This window comes from Pteropus alecto, unplaced genomic scaffold, assembly GCF_000325575.1.
Source record: "Pteropus alecto unplaced genomic scaffold, ASM32557v1 scaffold35, whole genome shotgun sequence".
NCBI lineage: Eukaryota > Metazoa > Chordata > Mammalia > Chiroptera > Pteropodidae > Pteropus > Pteropus alecto.
Genome location: NW_006437828.1, coordinates 3,824,945 through 3,850,614, shown reverse-complemented (window position 1 = coordinate 3,850,614; position 25,670 = coordinate 3,824,945).

The following is a 25,670-nucleotide window of genomic DNA, read 5'->3' as shown; positions in this document are numbered from 1 at the left end:
TCTACCAGCAGGATGTATTGACCTCTCTCTCTTTCCTCAGCCTTTTCTAGAGGTCATGGCGCTGGAAGACATACCCCATCCCAGACCCCTGGGCTACCTGGGGCATCCCTTGGAGTCAACTGAGTACATAGCCATGGAGTTCATGGACTGTCAGAGTGGCATTGTCATCATCATAAGTGGTGGAACTCACTACAATGTAGATATTCTTCATCCCTTACCTGGGATGTCCCCAATAAAAGATATGACCCAAGGGTTGGAAGAATGCTCAAACTTCAGGCAGTCACTTTAGCATTGGATGCCCTTGTTAACACAGCAAAAATATGTCCCATCTACATACTTTTACAAACTATTAAACGATTGCCTAAATGTTCTCTTCAGGGTAAAAATCTCTAGGGATACTTGCTTCACAAATAACCAAAATGTCAATCAAGGTCCCACATGTCTCCATGTATACTAAAAGCCACAATATAAAGCCTCACCAGATCTTCTCTTATTCTCTTCAGCATTCTAGACATTACTGAGAGTAACCAAGGTGCTCATTTCACTTCTCAGAATATATAACACTGGGCTCTTAGAAAAGACGTTCAATAGAATTTTCAACTCCCCAGTGGGTCACCAGCAACTGATGTGATTGAGACACACAGTGGTCTTCTTTTAAAACCCCTCTCTGCCAAATGGACCCCTACATAGGTGTCTATTTTGTCTCATGCCTTAATTTCTTCAATTCAAGGCCATTTGGCTAATTCACAATTTATACCAACTTTTAAGAAATCCTCTCAGTGTCCTTTCCTATATTTGGTATATGAATACCATGTATGTGAAGGAGGAAGGAAAAGATGAATAAGATTTTTAGATGAGGATTTTTAGATCACTGAAACCATTCTGTATGATACAATAATGACGGATACATGTCATTATACATTTATCCCAACCTATAAAATGTACAGCGCCATGAATGAACCCTAATGTGAACTATAAGCTTTGAGTAATAATGACGTGTCAGTGTAGGTTCATTAATTTTAACAAATGTACAACTGTAGTGTAGGATGTTGATAGCGAAGGAGGTTGTGCATGTGTGAGATGGGGGTAGATCAGAAGTCTCTATACTTTATGCTTAATTTTGTGGTGAATCTTAACTTTGTGATGAACCGTGCTCTAAAAATTAGTTTAGTGATTTAAAAAATTAATAGTATTTATAACTTGTCTTATTTCAGCATTCTACTTTTTAGTTCTCTACTATTTAAGTGTGTTGAGGCATGATGCTTTCTGTGTGTGTGTGTGTGCATGTATGTGTATCTGTGTGTCTGCGTTTGCAGGTCAGCTATTAATTTAAATATATATATGTTTATATATATTTATATGCTAAATAAATAAATATATATATGTGTATATATATAAATATACACATAAGTACATTTGTCTAACTTCATGTAATTTGTGTATAGGAGGACATTATTATGTATATTTTCTTTTATATTTTTTGAGGCTCAAATGAGTTGGAATTCTCATTTTTCCCCGGCAATTCAAGACTTCTCAACTTTTTTTTGTTTAGTGTAATTAGATGCAACCCCTTGTCTGTCCTTTTTTCCGATCGTACATTGTTTATGTAGTCTTACTATTACAAACTTCCACTCATATATGTCTGAATCTTTTGATGTCAATATTCACAGACTTTAGTTAGATTCTCCCTGTGAGCATCTCTTCTCATTACCTATTGGTAAGGAACTAGAAGGTATCTTCTTTCTGGAATTAAAATAATTTGGGAAACTAAGAGTAGAGTAAAACATTAATTTTAGAAATAATGTACATGCATAATTTTCCCTATTATTTTCATAGGTAATACTTCAGTATTTAAAATACAGTTTAATGCATTATTTGCTCACTATTGTTCTTACATCATACCCTTCCCTTCTGGTTTCACTTCTCTTTTGGCTGGTGTTTACCTTTTGGTAGTTTTTCCGGTGAAGGTCTGTGGGTTATAAACATTCTGAAAGTGTTCACGTCTGAGATTATATTTACTACATCACCCTAAATCTCTAATAATAATATAGCCATAGGTGGATTCTATATTTGTTACTCTTCCTTGGCATTTTAATGATACATCACCATAAATTTCTTGAGTTTAGTGTTATTGCAGCTGAAACAATATGACACTGCAGCAGTAACTGATAGGATGCTATTCACTTGTAAGATGTTTTATAGGACATGGCTTCATATAACTCTTTCTGCACTTTCTATTCTAGAGTTTTTCATTACTTTACATCCAAGAAACATTTTTTTGTTTCTTTGTTTTCTTCGTTTTCAATTTTTGAGCATGGGTATGATTTGCATCATCTATCAGTCATGTATTTTCTTGGAGATTTTAATGGACATAGATTTACATATTTGTTCACTTATGATCTAAAAACATGGAATATCAGTTTATTTCATTTACTTCACATTTAGTCAGTGACAATCAGATACAATTCTCTTTTTACTAGTTTTAAATGTGCATATATCTGAATAAAAAGCATGCCTTATTCATTTATATTTTTACTAGAGCTTCTGTAATTGAGTGTAGTGTCCATTGAATCTAACGTTTCCTGCGTATCACTGGATGTCTTCTCTCTTCCTCTTCATTCCATGATACTGATTTCTAGGCCTGATACAAGGCTGTCATCTGGAATCTTCCTAATTGCACTCATATAGTAGCTCTGCTTATCTCTTCTTTAGGTTAATTTTTCTTTTATTACAGTCTATCACCTAGATGATTTTGGTTTGTTTGTTTATTTATAGAACACATTCTTTAGGAGGTTTTCTTTTTTGAACCTACATATCTAAAAATATCTTCTTTGACCTCTAAATATATTTCCTCTTTATATCTTGAAATTTTAATGTATTTTGTGATATTTTGTTTTACAATTAAAAGTAATAAATAAAGGGCAGTTCAACTTATATAGCTCATACCACTCAATGGTACACATATCTCACTTAAAAAATTATTTAGAAAATCGTAACTGCCTATGTAGAGTGAATGTGACTGTAATGCTGAAGATAATACTTGACATCTTATGTTCTACTTTTTGCCACTGTACAAACTTAGGCTTACAGATATAAAATGAATTACTAGTGTAATATTAGATATTAATATATAGAGTTTCAAATTTGAATCTGTTTGAATCAAAAGCTCATTTACCTCTCACTACTCTATACTACCTTATGTGGCATAAAACAATCAATTTTTACATTTAGCACGTCATCAAAAAGTAAATCTAAAATAAATCTGTATTGTAAATTTAGAGAATAAAATTCCAGGAAAGGTCTATTTTTCTACATTTTAAAATTTTAAGTAGTTATAATAATAAATTTATCAATTATATACTATTTTTTTGTTGCGGTGCATTGAATTTACAGAACAATCGATTGCGATATATTTATTTCTTACTCTTTGAATAGAATCATACTAGCATTCTGAAGAAAATGAAAATATTAAGATGCATTTCTGCTTTTTAGGTCTCTAAAATCCAATGAAAAAGTTGCCACTATAGGGTAGTATAAACTGGTCATAGACATCAAAAAAAAATTTATTACCTTAAGTACAACAAAAATAGTAACTTGCTTCTCCTCCTGAGCCTTGTTACTCTTCAGTTTATAAAACCAAAAACCCTAGAGTCTGTGTTTAACTCTAGACAGAGTTTGACATGCAAAGGCTGCTGCTTTCCATAGTTGGGACTACCCACTTACCTCTGTGTTTCTGGGTTTAGGCCACTGTCCCTTGTTCCCAGTAATAGCTATATACTCTTGCTTTCTGAGGTCCTAGGGTCTCATTCTGGAAGACTTTCACCCCACACATGAATTCTTTTCAAGGGACATACCTATATGCACAGGACAGTGTACCCAAAGTGCTGATAAGTCCACTAAAACACTAAACTACTGAATGTTTATGGAGTTTGGCCTGATGAATCTTAAAAAAATATATATGAAAGGTAATACTCTAGAATATTTTTTATGTTTCTGAGTATAGTTACTTTCATAATCTTCTCTAAGGGTTAAGTTTGAGACTACCTCAAAATTATAAATATTCCTTTATAAATAAATATTCTCTTCACTTTCTGGGGGGGGGAATGCAAATATTCTAAGAAAATGAAATAATATGGAGGCACTGAATAGCTAAAATGCACAGTTAGAAGAAAATAAAGCAACAAACCTGCTAACTTTCTTCATGAACACAGTTTGACTAATAGTTGCAGTAAGTTTTACCAAAATGAAAAAAAAAAAAGGTATTTACCTTTTATTCATTCACTTGACAGGATAACTAAAAGGTCCATCAAAATGTTTTTAAATAAATAAATATGGCCATACATACGTGCATATGTAAATACCTAAATGCATATTTTAATACATACATAAATAAAACTCCCTTCAGACTAATCTCAGCTCTTGTCCATTGAAATATAGAAACTGTTTACAAGGCTCGGCTAGTACTCCAGATGCAATAAGTTTAAAGACATACTTTGCGTCAGACAACCATCATAAAATTTTATTTTTTAATGGTTTATAGTGAAATAAAAAATGTGTCATCAGAATGATGATACTGGGAAAGAAAGGAAAGATTAACAAAATTTTATACATAAAAAAACAATTGAGAGTTTATATTAGTCCAGTCTCCAGAGAAACAAAACCAATAATATATAAAGATGGTCCATGACTTATGATGGGGTTATGCCTCGATAAACTCATCATAAATTGAAAATATAGTCAGTGGAAAATGCATTAAATACACCTAGCCTACAGAACATTACTACTTAGCCTAGCTTCCCTTAAACATACTAAGAACACTTACATTAACCTACAGACAGGTCAAATCATTTTACAGCCGCTGCCCAACATCACAAGGGAGTATCATACTGCATATTACTAGCCCAGGAAAAGATCAAAATTCAGAATTTGAAGTATGGTTTCTACTGAATGTGTATTTCTTTTGCGTCATCGTTAAGCCAAAAAAATTAAGTCGAACCATCATTAAGTCAAGCACCATCTGTATATAAGGAACCCGCCCATGTAATTACGGCTGAGAAGTCCCATGATCTGGCATCTACAAGCTGAAGACTATAAAGACCGGTGCTATAGTTCCAGACCGCGTCTGAATGCCTGACAACCAGCGGAGCCAGTGGTGAAAAACTGCAGTCCTAGCACAGGAAGAGACTGATGTCCAGCTCAAACAGTGAGCCAGGAAAACAGGGAGTGAATACCTCTTTTGTCTGCCTTTTGTTGGATCCAGGCCCTCAAAGGATTGCAGGATACCCATGAATCCTGCAGAGGGCAGTCTACTGAGTTCTCCAGTTCGAATGCTAATCTCATGGGAAAATACCCTCACAGGCACGCCCAAGAAATAAAGTTTAAACTGGGCATCCTATATGGACCGTCAAACTGAAATAGAAAATATCATTACAGAGTTGTATTCTTCCGGGTTAAAAATATGAAAACGAATGACGTCACCAAGGCCGAGAAACTCAGATCAGGTAAAACCTGATTACTTGAAATTAGAAAACCTTTACCTTTGTAGGGTTTGAGAACAAAGAAATCAAAGACATAATTTAAAAAGTCGAGAAAGTGGTTTAAGAAATTCAAAATTAAAATCTTTTGGAAAAAACTTTGAAGTTCTATGGAAATTTGCAATATAACATTCATTAAATGTATCCATGATGAGTTTGCACAGACAAAATCATGAAGACTACCAACACCATTTAAATTCAGATGATTTCTTGAACATGATCAGATTTCAACATGTATAATTAGGTACTCATTAGTAAACAGCTGAGAATGTTCCTGTGCAAATCTGTGCCTCCTTTCACTTCAACTCATACAATTACTATGTAATTCCAACCTCATGCGACTATTAAGAATGTGATGTACATTAAACTACTGAAGTAGCAGAAAAGATACATTTGCTTATATAGCCTCCTTGCTGCAAATAAACTTCTGGCATTCTTTTTTATCCTCCGTTCTTTCATTCAGCAGTTCTTGGTCACCCTTGGTCCTGATCTCGGCTGATTACTAAGCAGATACAGTGTTCAGCACTTGCTGTCAGATGTTGCTGCTATTTTCCCAGTGGGTGCATCCTGTGACCCTGACAAAGATGCTTCATATCACTGATCCCTTTGATTGCTGTGCTGATTTCTGTGATTGTTGCCATCTGCTGTACATATAAACAACATCAACAACAACAAAAAAGAAAACTAGAGGAAAAAAAAACACAACTAATGAAATCACTCTAAACGGAAGTAGCTCAAATTATGTATCTTAGTTGCTGCAACTTGCAGACTAGAAATGAACTAAACATTCTAACCATCTAAGAATTTATAAAAGAGATACATTTTAAAAATGTTAAATGTTAACATGTGACAACATACAACATTATTGTAATTAGCTTTAAAGTGTATAAGACAGAGGGTTATCTTTACTTCTATACAAGACTCAAAAGCAACTCAGAAGAAATTGAAATTCTAAAGAATAGCATCTCCAGGAAAAATTATAATATAGTACTGGGTTCCCTGCCATATTGAATTACACGAAATGGCTTTACAATTTATACATTTTCATATAAATTGTTTCATTTAAATCTCAGAACATCGAGAAAACATTATTATTCCGCATATAGATAAAGAACCTATGATTCAGGTTTTCCAAATAGCTTCAATGTCCCATGTATAAAATGTCAAAGCAAGTACATTATTCAGTTTCCTACCTGCAAACCAAAAAACTTTCCATTATGAGATAATAATACACATCCTGACATATTTTATTTATTTTTATTCTATGAAATTTAGGGTTTTTCTAGCTTCTAGTTTGTTTTGAAACTGAAAGCACAAACTATAAAGCAGAATTCCTTAGTTAAATTACCAATATAGTGTGATATGAAATTAGATTGAAAATCACAATGTGTTTTTTCAAAATGTCAGAAAGTATCTTTGACATAAAGTGTGCCCTAAAATTTATGTATATTGAAATATCCTTCTTGTAAATATCACTAAGATTTTAGAGGATTAAGTTTGTAGGAATAAAAGGAAAACTGAACCTTTGATGTTCTTTTATTTTTTTCATAAGATAAATATAAACAACAGTAGTTATGATTTAAGATGCCGTGATCTTGTCTAGAATTTAAGAAAATATAGCGGATATTACAAATTGAGATCAATATCTAAGCACTCTATGATAATAAAATATTATAGTTTCTCCAGAATAATGTGTTCGATAAAATTGTCTTGCATACTTTTTAAAGTGTGCCTTCCTTGAAATCTTACCTATATGTAATTATTAAACATTTCTTGAACAAAAACTTTATTCCAGGAAATAAGAGAGAGTAGAAAGGCTCAGGATAAAATTGTTTATATCTAATGATGTACATCTGTAAATTATTCATATTACTATCTAAATATATCTTTGAGAGATAATACTATTTTTTTTTCCTTTTTAGTAGTTGAGTGTTTGAAAATAAAATTATTCATATTACTATCTAAATATATCTTTGAGGGATAATACTATTTTTTTTCCTTTTTAGCAGTTGAGTGTTTGAAAATAGTAGTAGTTTCTACAAAAATAAATAAATAAATAAATAATAACAAATTCTGTCCTCTAGTGCTGGGAAATATTGTTTCTTCTGCATTCAATTCTGGCTGTGTTATTTTTCAGATCTTGACCTTTTTCCCCTTTCCTTTGTGCTTCTTACATTCACTGTCCTTTTATTACTATTTTTTTTTTATTTTATTCACTTCTCTAAGTCTCTTATTGCCCCAAACTTGAAATAATGTATACCCTTCCTATAAGTGCATATATTCATTAAAGTTCATCATGACAGAATGTTGTCTCAGTGTTTAGACTTCTCTGTTGTTATTGAAAGTGGATAAAAAATTAAGTTTTAAAAAATGAAATATCATTTAGGATAAACATAAGCCAGCAGTTCTTTTATCTACATTGAAAACAAAATAGATGGGTTATTGGTGAAAGTACTTTGGTACGTTGGTGGTAGGAAATGAGGCAGTTTTAACCTAATAGAACCTTTTCTCAGTAGAACTTGAGATAAGATAAAAAGCTGAGAAAAATAATGTTTGTAGATGATAAAATTGAAGGACATGTTAACGAGTCATCCTGGAATCTGGATGGTATATTGGTCTCCTTGGGCTGCTGGGACAAAATACCAAAGATAGACTGGGTGGCCTATTGTTTTGGAAAGGCACACTCCATCTGCGTGTTTGCCCCTTACTCTCACACTACTACCACACTCACTACACCTCTGACATTAGATGTGCATTTTTTGCCCACACCAAGTAATTCTCTGTGAAACCAGTTGGGTGTCCTACAATTAAATTGAATTCTGACACTACACCACAGGTAAAGGGCTTAATCTCATAAGACTGCCACCTGAACCCCACTTCAGAAGCCAATCCTAAGTAGTAGATACCATGTTCTCCACAACTGCTACCCAACCTGGCTATATATGATAGATTCCCATCACCCTAGCTCTCTGTGGATTCAATCATTTGCTAGAAGAGCTCACAGAACTCAGGGAAACATTTATGTTTATCAGTTGTTCATATAATAAAGGATATGATAAAGGACACATAAACAGCCAAATAAAGAGATACATAGGGCAAGGTCTGAAAAGGTTCCAAGAGCAAGATGTCCTATCCCTGCGAAGTTGGGGTATGTCATCCTCCTGGCATATAGATGTGTTCGCCAGTCCAGAAGCTCCCCAAACCCCATGCTATTAGGATTCTTATGGAGGCTTCATCATGTAGACATGGTCAATTATTTACTCCTTTCCAATCCATCTCTGGTCTTTGGAGAATGGGTTGAGGTGGGGGTAAAAATTTCAAGCTAATCATGGTTTGGTCTTTCTGATAAAAAGCCCCATTCAGAAGACCACCAAGAGTCATCTCATTAGACCAGAAGACCTCCTATCACCCAAGAAATTCCAAGGGATTCGGGAGCCCTGTGTCAGGAACCAGGGTCAAAGACCTAATATTAAAGCAAAAGATACTCCTAGTGCTCTTATCACTTAGGAAATTATTAGGTTTTATGAGCTCTGTGTTAGGAACTGGGATTACGTGATAACTCTATATTTAATATTTGCGGAGACTGCTAAACTGCCTTCCAAAATGACTGCACCATTGCCCATACCCAACAGCAATGCATAAGGGTTCCAATTTTTCCATCTTCATCAACAATGTCATCTGCCCTTTTGGTTACAGCCATTCTAGTGTGTGTGAAGTGGTATCACTATGTGGTTTTGGTTTGCATTTTTCCAATAGCTAATGATGTTGAGAATTCCTTCATATTCTTATTGACCATTTTTATATTCTTTTTTGGAGAAATGTCTATTTAAATTCTTTACTCATTTTTAACTGGCTTATTGTTTTTTTAATTATTGTTTTACATGCGGTTTATATAGTCTAGATAAAAGTTCCTTTACAGATATATGATTAGCTAATTCTTTATTTCATTCTGGGAGTTGTCTTGATATTTTTCTTAATGGTATAATATGCAATACAAAAGTTTTTTTTTTTTAATTTGATGTATTCTAATATATCTATTTCTTCTTTTGAAATCTGTACACTTAGCGTTATCTATTAACTAAGCTTTACCTACCTCAAGATCACAACTATTGACCCCCATGTAATCTTCTAAGAGTTTTACAGATTTAGGTTTATGGTAAATTTTGAGTTAATTTATGTATATGGTATAACGTAGACGTCCAACTCCATTTCTATGCATATGAGCATCCATTTGCCCCATGGATATTCAGTTGTCTCAACACCATATGTTGAAAAGAATGTTATTTTCTCCATCGAATTGTCTTGGTATCCTTATTGAAAATTATTTAACCATAAGTATATGGTTTTATTTCTGGATCCTTAATTCTAATTCCATGTGCCAGTAACAGACTGTTTTGATAAGTGTAGCTGTGTAGTACTTTTCAAGTTGGTGAGAATAACTCTTCCATCTTCAATCTTATTTTTTTAAGATTGTTTTAACTCTTTTGATTTCAACTCTTCTTGCATTTCCATATGAATCTTAAGATGAGTGTGTCAATTTCCTCCCTAAAGCAACTAAACTTTTGTTAAAAGTGTGGTTTTGTTGATCAATTTAAGGAATATTATAATCTTAACAGTATTAAGTCCTCTGATTCATGATCATGGAATATATTTTCATTTTTTATATTATTCAAATTATATTAATAATATTTTGTAGTTTTTAGTGTACAAGCATTTCACTTATTTTGTTAAATTTATTTATTTTTTTTATTTTTATGCTACATTACCTGATTTTTTTTCAGTTTCAATTTTGTATATTATGTGTTCATCTTATATCCTACCACCTCACTGGATACCTTTGTTATTTCTAATAGATTTTTGGAAGATTCTGTAAAAATTTTTATATATAAAGGATTATATCATATGCTAGTAGAAATAGTTTATTTCTTTCTAAATGGGATACTTTTAATTTCTTTTTCTTCTTTTTCTTTCCTTTGCCTCTCTGCCCAAACAGAACCTTCAGTAATATGTTAAACAGAAGTCAAAATAGTGAATATCCTAATCTTGATCTTGATTTTACTTGAAGACTTCACTTCCCAGGAAATCTCCAACTCCACTCTCTCCTGCTTCTCTTCTTTTATCATGGCCTATTTCATCTAAGCCTTGTTTTCAGATTTCTTTTTCTTTATCTGATCTCTAAATTTTGGAATTCCCTCCCCAAGATCATCTTCTAGGCTTTAGTGCTCTTTTTATCACCACTATTTATTCTCATGGGGTCTGATGGAATCTCATTGTTTTAAATTATCTCTATAATGATTAATCTCTAATTTATGACTCTCTGGATTCTTACCAGCTTTATTCTTGAACTTTCAAAGCTAGGATTCCCACAAGAGTCTAAAAGGCACATGAAAATCAATGTAACTAAACAGAACTCTGGTACTCATCTTACAGGATTGTTCAACTCCATCTCATTTAATGGCACATCTGTCCATTTTCTCAGAAAAAAACCTAGTAGCTGTTCTTTCTCTATGATGCATAACCAATCAAACCCATCAGTGATTTTTGCTGAGTCTAATTCCGAAATATGTTACTGACTCTCTTTTTTTGATGCTTTGTATCAACTCTACTTCTTCACTCAAATCCATATGTATCTTTACTGGGCTACTGAAATAGCCTTGTACTTGGATTTTTGACACATCTCTCCCCGTATATTTCATTTTTCCACAGTGCTGAGAAATCAATCAGATTATGTCATTCTCTTACTTACACCCTCCAAACACTCTGTGTATTTATGTTAAAATCAAACAGTATTCTTATACAATATGTATCCTATCTAGTTATTATTCATTTTGTTATCATATGTTTTCTTTAATTTCAACTTTTTGTTTTAAAAGAAATTATAATCTTATAAAGGTACAGCAAGATTAGTAAAATTAACTCATATATCATATACCTAGATTCAGAAAACCATTAAAACTTGACACATTTTCTTTCTCTCCATGTCTTTATGTCTGATTCTATGCATACACATTTTTTCAGAACTTTTAAAAATTATTTATAGGCAATACGACACTTCATCCCAAAATTTACATATATTTCCTAAAAACAAAAACATTCACATAAATTTATTATAATAATTACATTCAGAAAATAAAATGTTGATTTAAAAAGGATAAAAACTAAATTCTAGTATAACATCAATATACAAATTTCCTTAATTGTCCTAATAATGTCTATTAATGATCTCTGTGCAACTGTTGTAGTATTTTCTTCCTTTTCCACTGTAACTCTGGCCTGGAGAAAGCAAAATGTTAGGCTTCTCATATTTTCATTTTGCCTACAACTAAAATATCAGGTATTACTATCACCTCTCTGACTTTTTTATTCAGTTACCAACATACTTTCTCCTAAGCCCAGTATCTTCCATTTGTGAATCTTTAATGAGAAATTCCAGAATTCCGTAGCTTATTTTATCTCCACTTATTGTTTTTTTGTGGTGGGGGGAAGGAGAGTTAGCCTCACAGGGATCTTCTTTTGTCTTCTATTACTTTTTCTTGGATGTCATTTCTCTAAATTTATTAATGATATTAGTTATAGTTGATGCTTTTGTAAGCTGCTACTCATGATTATGTTTCTGTGTTTTAAGTAGTTATTTGTTTATATTACTTTAGATATTAAAGTCTTGAGTTTTTGTGATCTGGCTCCCACCCCCGCCCCCCACTGTATTATTAACTCTTTTAAACTTAAAAGATTATATCACCTGTTATAACAGGAAATATAATTAAGGTACATGCATATTTAAGGTGGTGGGAAATATGTGTAAGATTTACAATAAGAAATAAAATTTTAAAAATTCAGGGCTTTTGAAACATCATTACTTAAAAAAATATGTAATTATAAATGATTCTTATGGAAGAATCAATTTACTACATTTTCTTATTCAGAATTTTTTGTCGTAAAAAGTATTATTTGTTCACCTTTTTAAAGTTAGATGTTCAATACAGAAAAAAAAGTACTATTTTTTCTTTTAATGTGAAGTTACTTTAGGCACCTATATCATGTGGTGTAATATTTCACAAAACTTGATAAGGCAAAGTCTGTAGAAATTCTAGTTAAACCCAAAAGTTGATAGCACCATACTATATCTAAAGTCCAGACAAGTTACAAAATTTTGAGAGAGAAAAAAGGAATGAACTGCTGTTAGAAGGTACTCAAAATCTATTATTCCTTATTTTGTATCACAGTACATGGGCTATCTCTTCTGTCACCTACCTCCAAGCAAAATTGTACCTAATCTATCAGCGAGATGGGTCTCTTCAATTCTGAAAATCCTTCTGGGAAGTAGATAAAAGGAGTTCCCTTAATGTCAAAAAACAACCTTTTAATCAGGAAGTTTCTCTCTGACCTAACCATCCTTACTACATACAGTATTTGTCTGTTTTCTTTCAAATAATTCAAATACAAATATTTACAATTTATAAAATGCATATCTGAGTAAACAGTATTTTTTCTTTCATTTGTATTTTCTAAAGTAAACTTTTTTTTCTAGAGTAAACTTTTAAGAAAAGAGATGAATGGAATGAAAGTTATAGTTTAGAAAATTGTTGTAATCATAGAAAACAGCAAAGGATACATCTAGGGGAAAATTAGCAAGAAAAGACTTCAAAAAATCTATCTTTGTTACAGATAGAGCAGAAAGGGAAGTGAGAATGTGAGAGGTGATAAAAAAAGAGAGGACTAATAGAATAGTTTGAGTCAAGAATATATAACAGATTAAATATGAAAAATTACATAGAAAAAAAGAAGGCTATTTTGAGATGATTTGAATGTTATACTAGAAAAACAATTAACAAAAGCATATATGTCTATGTATATATGTGTGTGCACATACCCACGTGTATGTGTCAGGTATGATTACATACTGTTTTGGTGTTATAAAAGTAGTACTATTTTTTGTGTCATTTAAAAAATCGTTCACCTATTTAAAATTAATGTTACTATATAAATATCTAAATGACTACTGATTATTTAATTAGTTCACATTACTTCCAATTTCAGTTATTTGGTTGTTAAATTTCTGAGTGCACTCATGAATCAATCCAACACAAAATATTTTGTTTCCTCAGTTTACATATTTTTGATCATCCGGACTTTCTGAGTGTATTGTGATTTACTTGGTGTTAACTGCGATGTCATAAATACCAGTATTACTATATGTCATAATTCTGTATTTAAGCATTTCTTAAAAGCAAATTTGGCAATGTTGTAAAATTTTTCCTTGCTGGCATAAAAAATATCAAGTAAAGTTATTTCCTATTGCTCTTTCAGACACCAAGCTGTCTCAAATACTAACTTAATTATGCATTGTCAAATTATAAATAGCTTCTAATTAACAAGCTTCTCTTCAGTCTCCTTCCATACAATGAGTAATCAATAATTCTAATGACAATATTCATGAGTGAAATAGATGAAAAGAGACACCAAATTGTATAATAGTTCAGTGCAACAGAAATAATAAATTGTAACTGAAACAAGTTCTTTAAAGGCCATGTCCATATAGAAATTTCTTTTGGTTCATTTCAAAATATCAACAATATTATGTAAATTATTCTGAATTCGTAACGATTTTATTTATCTTGAGCAAAACAAATTAGAAAACTCTCCTTTTTAATGAAAGCTGCCTATGCCTTATATTATTAAATGATTATATTATATAATGCATTTTGATTTAATATTAGACAAATACATACATAACTACATTATCTATGTTTAATATATAATTAAAAATGAAAAGTCATTCACTAGAAGACAAATTATTCCTTTTTTTTTTGTATTTAAGTATTATTTAGTTAAAGCCTGCATGCTATGTACTCAGTTCTGTGAATATAAAAATTGAAGAAAATTAATTATAATAACTTTGGTTCGTAGAGACCTGATAGTTTTGGGAAATATAGGCAGATATAAAATGTACTATTTTTCAGATATCCATAAAAGTTAAAGCAACATTTGAAACATTTTGGGTTTTAAACACATTTATATGCTTTTAATTTTTAAATTACTACTTAGTTATAAAAAATTTAGTAAATATGTGCTAAATACACGTCTCACCAAAAAAAAAAAAAAAAAAAAACCTTGATGCAATTAAAGAGAAATTTAAAGTTTATCTAAAACAGAAATCTTTCCCAATAAGAAAAAAGTATACATACATATGTCAAAAATGAAATTCAAGATGTTACCAAAATTATTTGTACCAATAATTGTGGCTTTACCAGGGATCTCATGAAAAAAATGGAGAAAATGCCAACTATTTCAATGGATGAATACACATGAAAAATAATTCATCGAATGTTTACTGAATCTACAATGTTTTGCAATCTGAATAAAACAATGAATTCAATGTATTCCTGCCCTAAATGTGCTCAAAAATTTTGGCTCATGGACAATAAAGTTAAAAAATAATTTAGTATAAGAAATATCGATTTAGATGTAGGGTGATGCAAAAGACCTTAAACTCAATCTCATCACCATGAGAGAACTTATAGAAGAAATGCCACTTTATTTTCTAGAAAAGAAAAATATAGCAAGATTATTACCTTTTGAAAAAAATATTAAAACGGAGAATCAAAATAGATAAAATGAGGGGGAAAAAAAAAACCCAAGAGAACAAAGAGACAAAAGAAGGAAGGGAGGAAGGAAAGGAGAAAACTAATTGTTATAAATTGTTTTTATAGAGAATTTAAAAATATTTTGTTTTGGAGCAAGAATGATTTTCTTCTTTTGAACTGTAAGTGCCACAAAAATTGTTTTACAAAAGTAGTTCTAAACACTATTGGATTGTTCTAAAGATTGTAATGACAAGTTATAGCTAAAATTAACTAAAAAACACAGAAATGAAAACTTCCATATCTTTTGCCAAATCATGGCTTATCCAAATGTCTAAGTTGTCACGTTTTACAAGCTAATGATTACAGCACAAAATGTTCTGTCAGATCAGTTATGAAATTGACAAAAAAATGTTTAACTCTCCTACTCTGAGAAAGTCAGTGTCCAAAAGCAGTTTATTTAAATAATGATTTGTTCTATTACACAATAAGTTTTATTTACTTTCCTAATATTTCACACTATGAAAACCTAAACTGAGTTAATATCTTACCCTTAAAGTTCCTTTTAAGTATTTTATTTACAATAAAATTCTGTTCCAAAGGATATATAAAAAATATAATTGTTAACAATTCTTGTAACTTGAAACCCAGTTCTGAAGATGTAACACTCCAACTAAGATGTATGATTCTCAATAGCTTATTTAGAATGGTGTAGCTCAGGTTATATTGCCATGTGCAGAATGAGAGAATAACCCCCAAATCAACCGTATTATACAGGGTCAGTTGGAAATATAAAAATATTAGTTTGGAAAAATGAACAGATCATCAACCAAATAACTGGATAAAGCTTCTGTGACCTAAAGTCTATTCCTTCTGTTCAAACAAGTTTTTAATCGAACTATTGATTACATAATACATCCCATTTTTACATTATTTAAGAAAATTTTAGAATTTCCAAACATCCTAAGTCAAAATATTAAGACTACCCATTTATACAATTTTACATACTCATTTACCCCTCAAATAGCATCATGAGGAAAATGTCACATTTTGAAGTTCAGGTTCTTTTTTTTTTTTTATTACACAAATTCTTCCTAGACTACCATGTACTATGTATGATTTACTTTTTCTTATGTGAAATCTAGGCATAAAAACTTATAATTTTGCTAGAGAAATATAGAAGCCTATTTAAGATTTATAGAACCATAGAGAACAAATTTTAATCTTAGGTAAAAAACAACTATTTGACTGACCTTGGGAATGTATTAATTTTCTAAACCTTAAAATAAATTTGCACAATATGCATTTCTAAAAGTAACTAAGTAACTTACTCAGAGTCAGTATGTGTTTTAGTACATTCAAATATCACTCTTTGGCTCCAAACAAATAATATTCTGGGTTATTCACAATTGCCTTTATTTTTCCACTCAGTATACTTCTAAATCGTTGAAGACTGGCATAGCATTATCTTAAGAATATATTTGTAAATAAAATGAACTGCTCAAATTTTTTAACTGTGACTGATACTACTGTGGTGATCCAGATGGTATTTAGTTTAAGGCATAAGTAATAGAAATGTTATTGAATTATCTAAGATTGCATTCATTTCTAAACTGATAAACTCAAATCCCAGTTAATATGGGTCTTCCTAATCAATAATCCACACTTTCATCCAGGAACTTGAGATGTCTAAAAATCTCACCATTCCTGGAAAGCAAAAGCTTCCATAACTGATGTTGACTTTGATGTCAAGACTTTCAAAAAGATGAAGGAAGATTATGAGAAACACCTAAAGAGCCTCCTTATGGGACAAGCTCAGAAGTTAACATTATCTCCTCTCACAGGCCATTGTCAAGAACTCAGATTTGGGGTAGAATCAAACTGCAGAAAGAATAAGGAAGAAAATTTAGTTGTTTCCCTGAAGATAAAGGAAATAGCATTATAGATATCTGGCATTCCTTACCAAGTTTTGTTCTTTTGGTCATTCTTCACTCCCAAACAAAAAACACACTTTGCCTTCCTCATCCAATAGTAACACAGAAAGTGCCATCACCCACTGCTTGTGCACTATTTCCACATTAGGTGCAGTCCTTTCCAACAATTTTGTATGTGGCTCTTGAACTCCACTCTTCTAAAGCTGGGGTCTTAAAAATCTGGCCTGCGGCCTAGCTTCCTCCTTTTTAAAAATAATGTTTTATTAGAACACAGCTGCGTTCATTGGTTTACATGTTGATCACGATTACTTTTATGTTACTATGACAGATCTGAGCAGGGTTGAGTAGCTTGGACAGTGACTTTATGGCACAGATGCCTAAAATATTACTAGTTATCCCTGTACAAAAAAAAAAAAAATTTTAAAAAAAAAAAAAAGTTCTTTAATGGCTATTCTAAAGAAAAAGTTATTTTTCTACTCAGTATACAATAGGAGAAAAGATAAAATAACCATTTTCCTGGACTTTCCCCAGAAACCTCTTTAAAAACAAAGAGAATCATTAAACTTATTAAAAATAAAGAATGGGGTATTTGTCACTAGCAGGAAGTTTGACAACCATTTGCCTTGGCAGTAAAGGGAATCTCTGGATTTGACTTTGAGTCTGTTCTTTGTGAAACATGCTCTCATCTGTGGTTCACTTACTCTGCCTATACTCTGGCAGGTCCTTTCTTGTTTATTAGACTACTTGGCTCTGATGGTTAATTGTATGTGTCAATTTTATTGTGTTAAGAGATACCCAGATAGCTGATGAAACATTATTTCCATATATCTGTGAAGGTGTTTTCAGAAACGATCAGCCTTTGAATCGGTAGATTGAGTAGAGAAGATGGCCCTTGTCAATACGATCAGTCACCATCCAATCCGTTTAGAGTCTGAATAAAACAAAAAGGCAGAAGAAGGGTGAATTTGTGCTTTGCTTAAGCTGGAATATCTGTCTTCTCCTGCTTTTCCCACACTGGTGTTCTTGATTTTCAGATCTTCAAACTCTGACCAGGAATTACCCCATCATACCCCTCCCCCAGGCCCTCACTCCTGCTTCTCCATATGTTGGACTTGAACTGAGACTTACACCATTGGTTCCCCAGTTCCACAGACCTTTGACTTTGGATTGAATTACTCCACTGGCTTTTCTGTTTCTCCAATTTAATGATAGTAGGTTGTGGGTCCCAGGCCTGGCTGGTCCCAGGTCTGGCTGTGATCCAGGCTCGTGGCTAGGAATACGACCCCGGATTTAGAATGTTACATTAGTATAGTAGGGCACACCTGCACCTAAAATATGTAAACATAATTCAGTTGATTGTATTGCATATGTGTGGCTGAATGCCGCTATTGTACTCTGATATATGTGGAGCCATGCGGTCCTCAGGAGAGCAGAAGGGGAGCACAATAAGGGGAGCAGAAGAAGGGCAGAGGCAGAAGCGCGCTCCCCACAATAGCCCTGCAGTTCCCGCAATAGAAACGTGCTCCCCACATTAAAATTGGTCTTTCATTTTCATGTCGGCCTCTTATGCATTCTTCCAACTGGGCATCTCACCACTGAAACCTTCCCTTCTCGATCAGCTCGGCTGACACAGGTTGTAGGACTCCTCAGCTTCCATTCTCATGTGAGCTGATTCATATAATAAATCTCCACTGATTCTCTCTAGAAAACTCTGATTAATACCCTGTTTGTAGTTGGTGAAAGCTATTGGGAATTGCTATGTTGGGAGCTGCACAGTTTTTCCATCTCATTTATTGCCATACTAGTTGAAAGGTCTTGTTTCGTCTTAGTGCTCAGAAAGACAAAAAAAAAAAGAAAGAAAGAAAGAAAAGATTTTTTCTTTTGCAATAGATGTTACTAAAATTTATAAGTTATAGTAATTACTGTGCTGACATTTTCTGTGTTGCAAAACAGCTCCTAAAATATAAATTACTTTAAAAAATCAGTAAAGGTTTATTCATTCATTACATTACATTTTGCAGCATCTCTGATACTGCTGTAGCCTACAGATAAACTTTGGGTAAGCTTTCCATTTCTTCATTCTTGGCCTACTATTCTTCATCCTGAGTCCAGCCTATTGAAGCAGTCACAATTTGGGACATGTCATCCTCATGACAGAATTGCAAGAGAGTCTATTAGAACGTACAATGGCTTATAAAGCTTTTGCTCCCATATGACATATGCCAAATACATTCACATTTTACTGAGCAAGCAAACCCAGTGTTATTGGAGTAGAGATAAGCACAATACACTGCAAGTCATGGTTCAATCAGCTGGAATGCATAATATGCTTACAAACAATAATACAATCTGACTCCTTAAACTTCAAGTCTTCATTTGCTTCCAATCATTTCTAATTGCAGTAGCTATAATTAAAGTTCTTACCAAAAATAATTCTTAAACCTAACTTATTTCTTGGCTTATGTATTCAAATGTCTCTTTGTTTCAAATTAAATAAACTACCTTGAAGTCATTAGGGTTGGGATTTTGGAACTCATCCTTAATTTGATCTTTCCTGCAAGTCTTAATGGTTGTTCCATGTGTGTTTTGTGCTGCTTCAGTGAGCTTTTCTAACCAATTAAGAGCTAAACTTTCTCTATTCTTTTTTATTTCTGCTTGAAAACCAGCCATTTCTTGCCTGAAATAATCTCTTTTATTTAATAACTTCCTAAACAACCTAATAACAATCCACACCCACTACTAGCAATCTGTTTACCAGCCATTTTCCAGAAAACTACTGGATCAATAGACACATTGTCTGGCTTTCAAATTATCACAGGAAGCAGTTTTCCCCAACATTTTGGGAGTACATATGCAGAATCTTCTATCCGATATCAATATTTTTGTCATGTAACACCTAACTTGATACCGCATGTTGTAAGTTACTATTTGGAAGTACCCCACCTCAAAGTAGAATTTTGGTATATTTTAAGGAAATTTTAGTTAGTACAAGATTAACCATAAAATCTTAGCTACATGGGTTTAAATTTAATTCCCACTTACTTAAAGTGTTAACGATTTGGTATAGATATACAGCATGTAGATCCAAAGTCAGTTCCTCTATCAATAGCTAGAGGACCAATGTTGGAAAAGAAAAAATAAGCCAAGTAAATTTTTATGTTCTAAGCAGGCGCATATACCTCTTTGATTCACCTTCCATTGGCCAAAACCCAGTCACATGGACATAAACTAATTGAAAAGGAGACTGAGAAATATGGTCATTGTCTGTGCCTCAGACAAAAAGCAAAGCGTTTTTGTTATCCCCTATACCAGCTTGGTGAGAAATTTATGAGTTTCTTTACCTCTAAATGAGAAGAATCTCTTGATTTCAAATTTTGAGTTTGTTTCATTTTAATTTGTTCCACCCTGTACAGCAGCATTAACTCAATAATGAGCTCTAGAGAGTTAATTTAACTTTTATGTTTTCTTCAATAGAATTGCTAGTGGAGAAAGATTAAGTTTTTCTCTTCTAATACAGTTAAGTGAGATGATATGGACCTTTCAATTTTTCATGCAACTATTTAAAAATACAACTGAGAGAACATCCTTATTATACTCCACTCTGCTATGTTTGTGGTACATATTCTTAATGCACATATTTTAAAAAATGCATATTTAAAACTTGAAATTCTGGAAATGTATTTGAGGAAATGGATGAAAATATTACTAAGCTTATTAGGAAAAAAAATCATGTGTGCTACAGTAGTTGAGACATCAAGCAGCCATTGGCGTGCGTGAAAAATTGGCTCCTGCAATAAAGTAGTTAGTGTCTAGGCACCCAGGTGATATTGACCCCTACTCTAATAGCGACATCACTTTTGTCCTATGCAGACATCTTGCTTAATCTAGCCTAGGTGATATGATTTTCCCATGTAGCAGGGGGTCCTTATATTGATAATGCTAAGTTGAGAAATGTATGGATTCCAAAAAACTTGATGTAAAGGATAAAAATATTTCAATATAGCATGTTTACAAATGTGCAATTTGTACAGTTTTTACAATGACTTTCCTAAATTTGCTATTCTTGATATTATCCTTTTTGGGTTTAGGGAGAGAAATACTTTATATAATTGCATTTAGCCATGCAAAAATGAGACAAAGTTGAAAGAGCTTCAACTTCAATCATAGTGCCTTTTACATTGTGTTGTTCATAGAATACTTTAACTGTTAGTAATCCATGGAAGTATCCTCACTGCACACAAGATAATTTCCAGATTCTAGAATATGGTTTATCAGAGTCTAGAGTGCAAACCATTATACTTGAAACCTGTATAATTTTATTAAATAATATCACCCCAAAATTTTAATATAAATAAATAAATAAATAATTTTGCTTTATCATAGTCTTTCTCCAGCTTAATTTATCAGTAATATATCTTGCCACTACAGTTTATTTTTCTAAACATTTTGAATTTGTTTATCATCTTTCAATTGAGCAATAACTTACCTGGATAATGTGGCCTTATGCTCATGTTTAGTTTTTAGTTATTTTATTGTGATGTAACTTATATAGACTAAAAGACACATATTTAAATTATGCAGTTCCATGGATTTTTACACACACACACACACACACACACACACACACACACACACACACACAATCTGTTTATAGATAAAACTAAAAAGACATTTATATACCCCCAAAACTGTACTCTGACTCTTCCTTCCTGGTGAATACATGATCTAAAATATATTGTCTGTAACCTAAACTTAAATTATTGGCTGTTTTTTTTTTTTTTTTTGCATTTATTGCATTGATTGTTGAATTCTATGAAATTGCATTTGATTTAAAAAAAATTAAGTGTTTTACATATTTCAAAATCTCCTTTATATCTTATCTTTTAAAATCAATAACAATCAGTTACATTTCTTCTGCTTTATTCGAGTAAATTTATATGTTATTCTTGTATCCTCTCTTCTGCCTGAAGGTCTTTCCTTAACATTTCATGAGTATGTCCAATTTTTTTTAGTTTTTGTATGTCTGGAAAAAAAAACTCTACATTTCACCACATTTTTATAAAACAGAAAAACATTTAACCTAAGTTTTGAAAGATATCTTTGCTTAATATAGAATTCCGGGTTGTAGTGTTGTTAGTTTTATTTTGTTTTGTTTTTCTTTCATTACTTTAAATACGTTGCTCCACTGTCTTTTCATGCACCTTGTTTCTGATGGATTTCTGCTGTTTTCTTTTTTTTGTGTTCCTCTGTAAATGTATTGCCCATTCATCGCGCAACCCTGACTACTTTTAAGATTTTCTCTTTATCACTGACCTTGAGCATTTGATTATTCTATGCCTTATTCTAGGGTTTCAAGGAATTTCTTGGATCTGTGAGTTTGTAATTTTCACTGTTTGAAAAGGTTTTAGATAATATTTTTGAAATATTTTTATATGACCTTTCCTCCTTCTTCTTTCTCTTTTTAGGATTTTATTTACCTGTATATCAAGTCACTTGAAATTGTCCTATAATTCATTATTATTTTTACTCTCTTTTGTCTCTATTTCATTTAGGTTCTATTGCTGTCTGTTTCTAATTCTATAAAATAAATAACTGAGAAGCTAGAATATAAAGCATCATTTTTATTTTTTTTTGGATAGGGTTTAATCACTTATTTTCAAATAGTAATGACTTAAGCCTAGAATCTGAGGTTATTTTTACATATATCAGCTCTACCCTTAAATATCTATAATTTGGATAATCGCTTAATTATCAGTGACTTAGTGTTCATATATAAGCTTTAGTATTAGGATCCTGGGCTTTGAATGATTTTCAAACTCCTTTCCTTAGGACATTAGGTTACCTTGAAGGTGACAAAAGATATCAGACATTAAGCAATATGTGCTCAAATTTTCTCATCCGTCTTAAACTGTAGTAGCTTTGTAGGATTGTTTTATTTGGGGGGGGTCTCAACATAGGATATTGTTTAAAAATGACTTTTAAATTTTGCTGCATACACGATCTCAAGTATTTTTTGTTTTATCTCAAACATTGTATGATTAATCACCCAAACCCAAGGGAAAATTTGCTTTACCTGATATAGCAGGTTCCAGAAGCTGAAATTAACCAGAAACTTCTGAGTCTTGTCTCTCTTACACTTCAAACTATTTGTTGCAAGATGTTTCCTTGTTTTTGCTTATGACACCAGGACTTATAAATCTCTTGATTTGTGAATATTTATTTCACCTCTATACCACAAATAAAAGCAAATTCATAAAACTTGTGGATAATTGTGCTATCCAGTCTTCTTTCATGGCTAGACATTTGTTCTATAAACATCTTTTGACACCCATTCTATGAATCAACATTTGCTTTTGAAGATGCAAAAGTGTGAACAGGTAGTTATATTTGCCATGATGTTCAGCTTCTAGTGGGGGAATGAAACATTTAAACATTTTATTTTTTATAACATATTGTGATAAGTTTTATTAAATATATCAGCAAAACGTTTTGAATATGTGAGACAAATAGGTCATAAATCAATCATTATTTTTTATTTTACTCAATGTATTATGTTGTCAAATAATGAATACATTTGTGCATAATGCATATAAATATATGACATTCAAAAGCTTTATAGCATGGACCTCACTTTTGGACAGATCTATGTTGTTTTTTTCTCCAGTATTTACTATTTTTTATTAAATTTTATTAAATTTATTGGGGGTGAAATTATATGGGCTTCAAGTGTACAATCCAATAATATGTCATACATATATTAAATTGTATTTTCACCCCCCCAAATTAAATTACCTTCTGTCACTGTGTATTTGAACCCTTTTATCCTCATCTACCTCCCCGTCCCCTCTCTCTCTAATAACCACTAAACTGTTGTTTGTATCATAAATGTCTGTTTGTCTTGTTCATTTGTTGCTTTCAGTTTTATATCCCACATATAAGTGAGATCATATGGTGATATTGAGAAGATTGAGTCTCAAATAATTCAATGATATACTATTAAGTTTATTATATATCATACAGTCATTATATGTAATAAACCACTTTATTAAAGATAAATATATGTTAAAGGTAAAGGTTCTAACGTGTATTACATATTTAAGTTGTATTAACTATTTGTTTCTAAATAATTTTTAAAGTGGTATTAGCTTATTTTCTGTTCATTTGAAAGAGGATTTTTGTAAGAGCAATAATTGTTTTTAGACACTTTTTGTTTCTAAACAATATTTATAAACAAATCATAAATCACATAAAATAAAAAATGTAAATGTAATATTGAAATATATTCAAATAATCGATATGCATTATAAAATAGCCATAGATCATGGATTTATACATTTTTCACCGAGTCCATTTTGACTTTATTTTTTTGAATATCTACTATGTGCCAGACACTAATATTGGCATTTGGAGTACATCAGAAATCAAAACAAACAATGAGCTTTACCCTCATGGTTCTTATATTCCAGTATTCAACAATAAATACAATAAATAATAAAATTTGTGTTTTATTAAAGGATCATAAGTGCAATAAAAAATGAAATACTAAAAGAAAAAAAAGGAATATCTTGGAGAGTATTGCAAGAGTACACTTTGTCAGGGTAAACTATATTAAGAAGCTGATATCAGAGCAAAGAAAATTAGGACATTAATCATGTGACTGTCTGAGCGAAGATATTCCAGGCAGAGACTAGATTGTGTAAAGGACTTAAGGTGAGAGTACACTTAACATATTTCAGGAATAATACACAAGTCAAGTTAGTTACAGTAAAGCAGGAAGAGAAAGACAAGAGATCAAGAAAGAAATGACCATGGGTCTGGAGGGGAAGGGTTTGGATCATATATAGACTTACAGGCCACTATGAGGACATGGCTTATACTCAGAGAAAAGTGACGAATCATTGGAAGAGTTTGGTTATAAGTGAGATATAGATGGACTTAGGTGTTAAAAGGTTCACTTTAGCTGTTATGTTGAACACATTAGTAGAAGAAGTGCTGAAATAGAAATAAATCAAATAATTTAGGGACTAGCACAGTAACTTGGAAGAGAGATAGAGAGAGTAAAGAAGACAGTAATCAGGAAAATGGTGATAAATGTTGACACGCTAGATACCCTTTTATAAGGACAGACAAAGGATTTCCTGAAAGATTGTATATGGAATGAGAGAGACAAGGTGAGGAGTCAGTGCTGAGAAAAATACTTTAAATTGATTAACAGCACAAATAAAGTTGCAAGTAACTGAGAGGGCTGTGGATGGAGAAAGAGATAAGAGATATGAGTTCAATTTTCAGCTAATCGAGTTTGAGGTATCTATTAGATGCTCAAGTACCATTGTAAAGTAAATAGTTAGATTTATAACTGCATTTTTGGAGCTAGTTTTGGGCTTTGGCCTGGGAATATATAAATTTTAAGCCATAAGTTTCAATGATATCACAAAAGCAGTGAGAAAACTAGATAAACAACTTGTGGTTTATCCATTCGATGAAATACTACTTGTCAATAAAAGCAATGATTACTTATATATACAAGAATATAGAATAATATATATATGCATATATATATACATACATTAGAAAAATATATTAATATATAGTAGAAAATATATATTTTTATAATATATAGT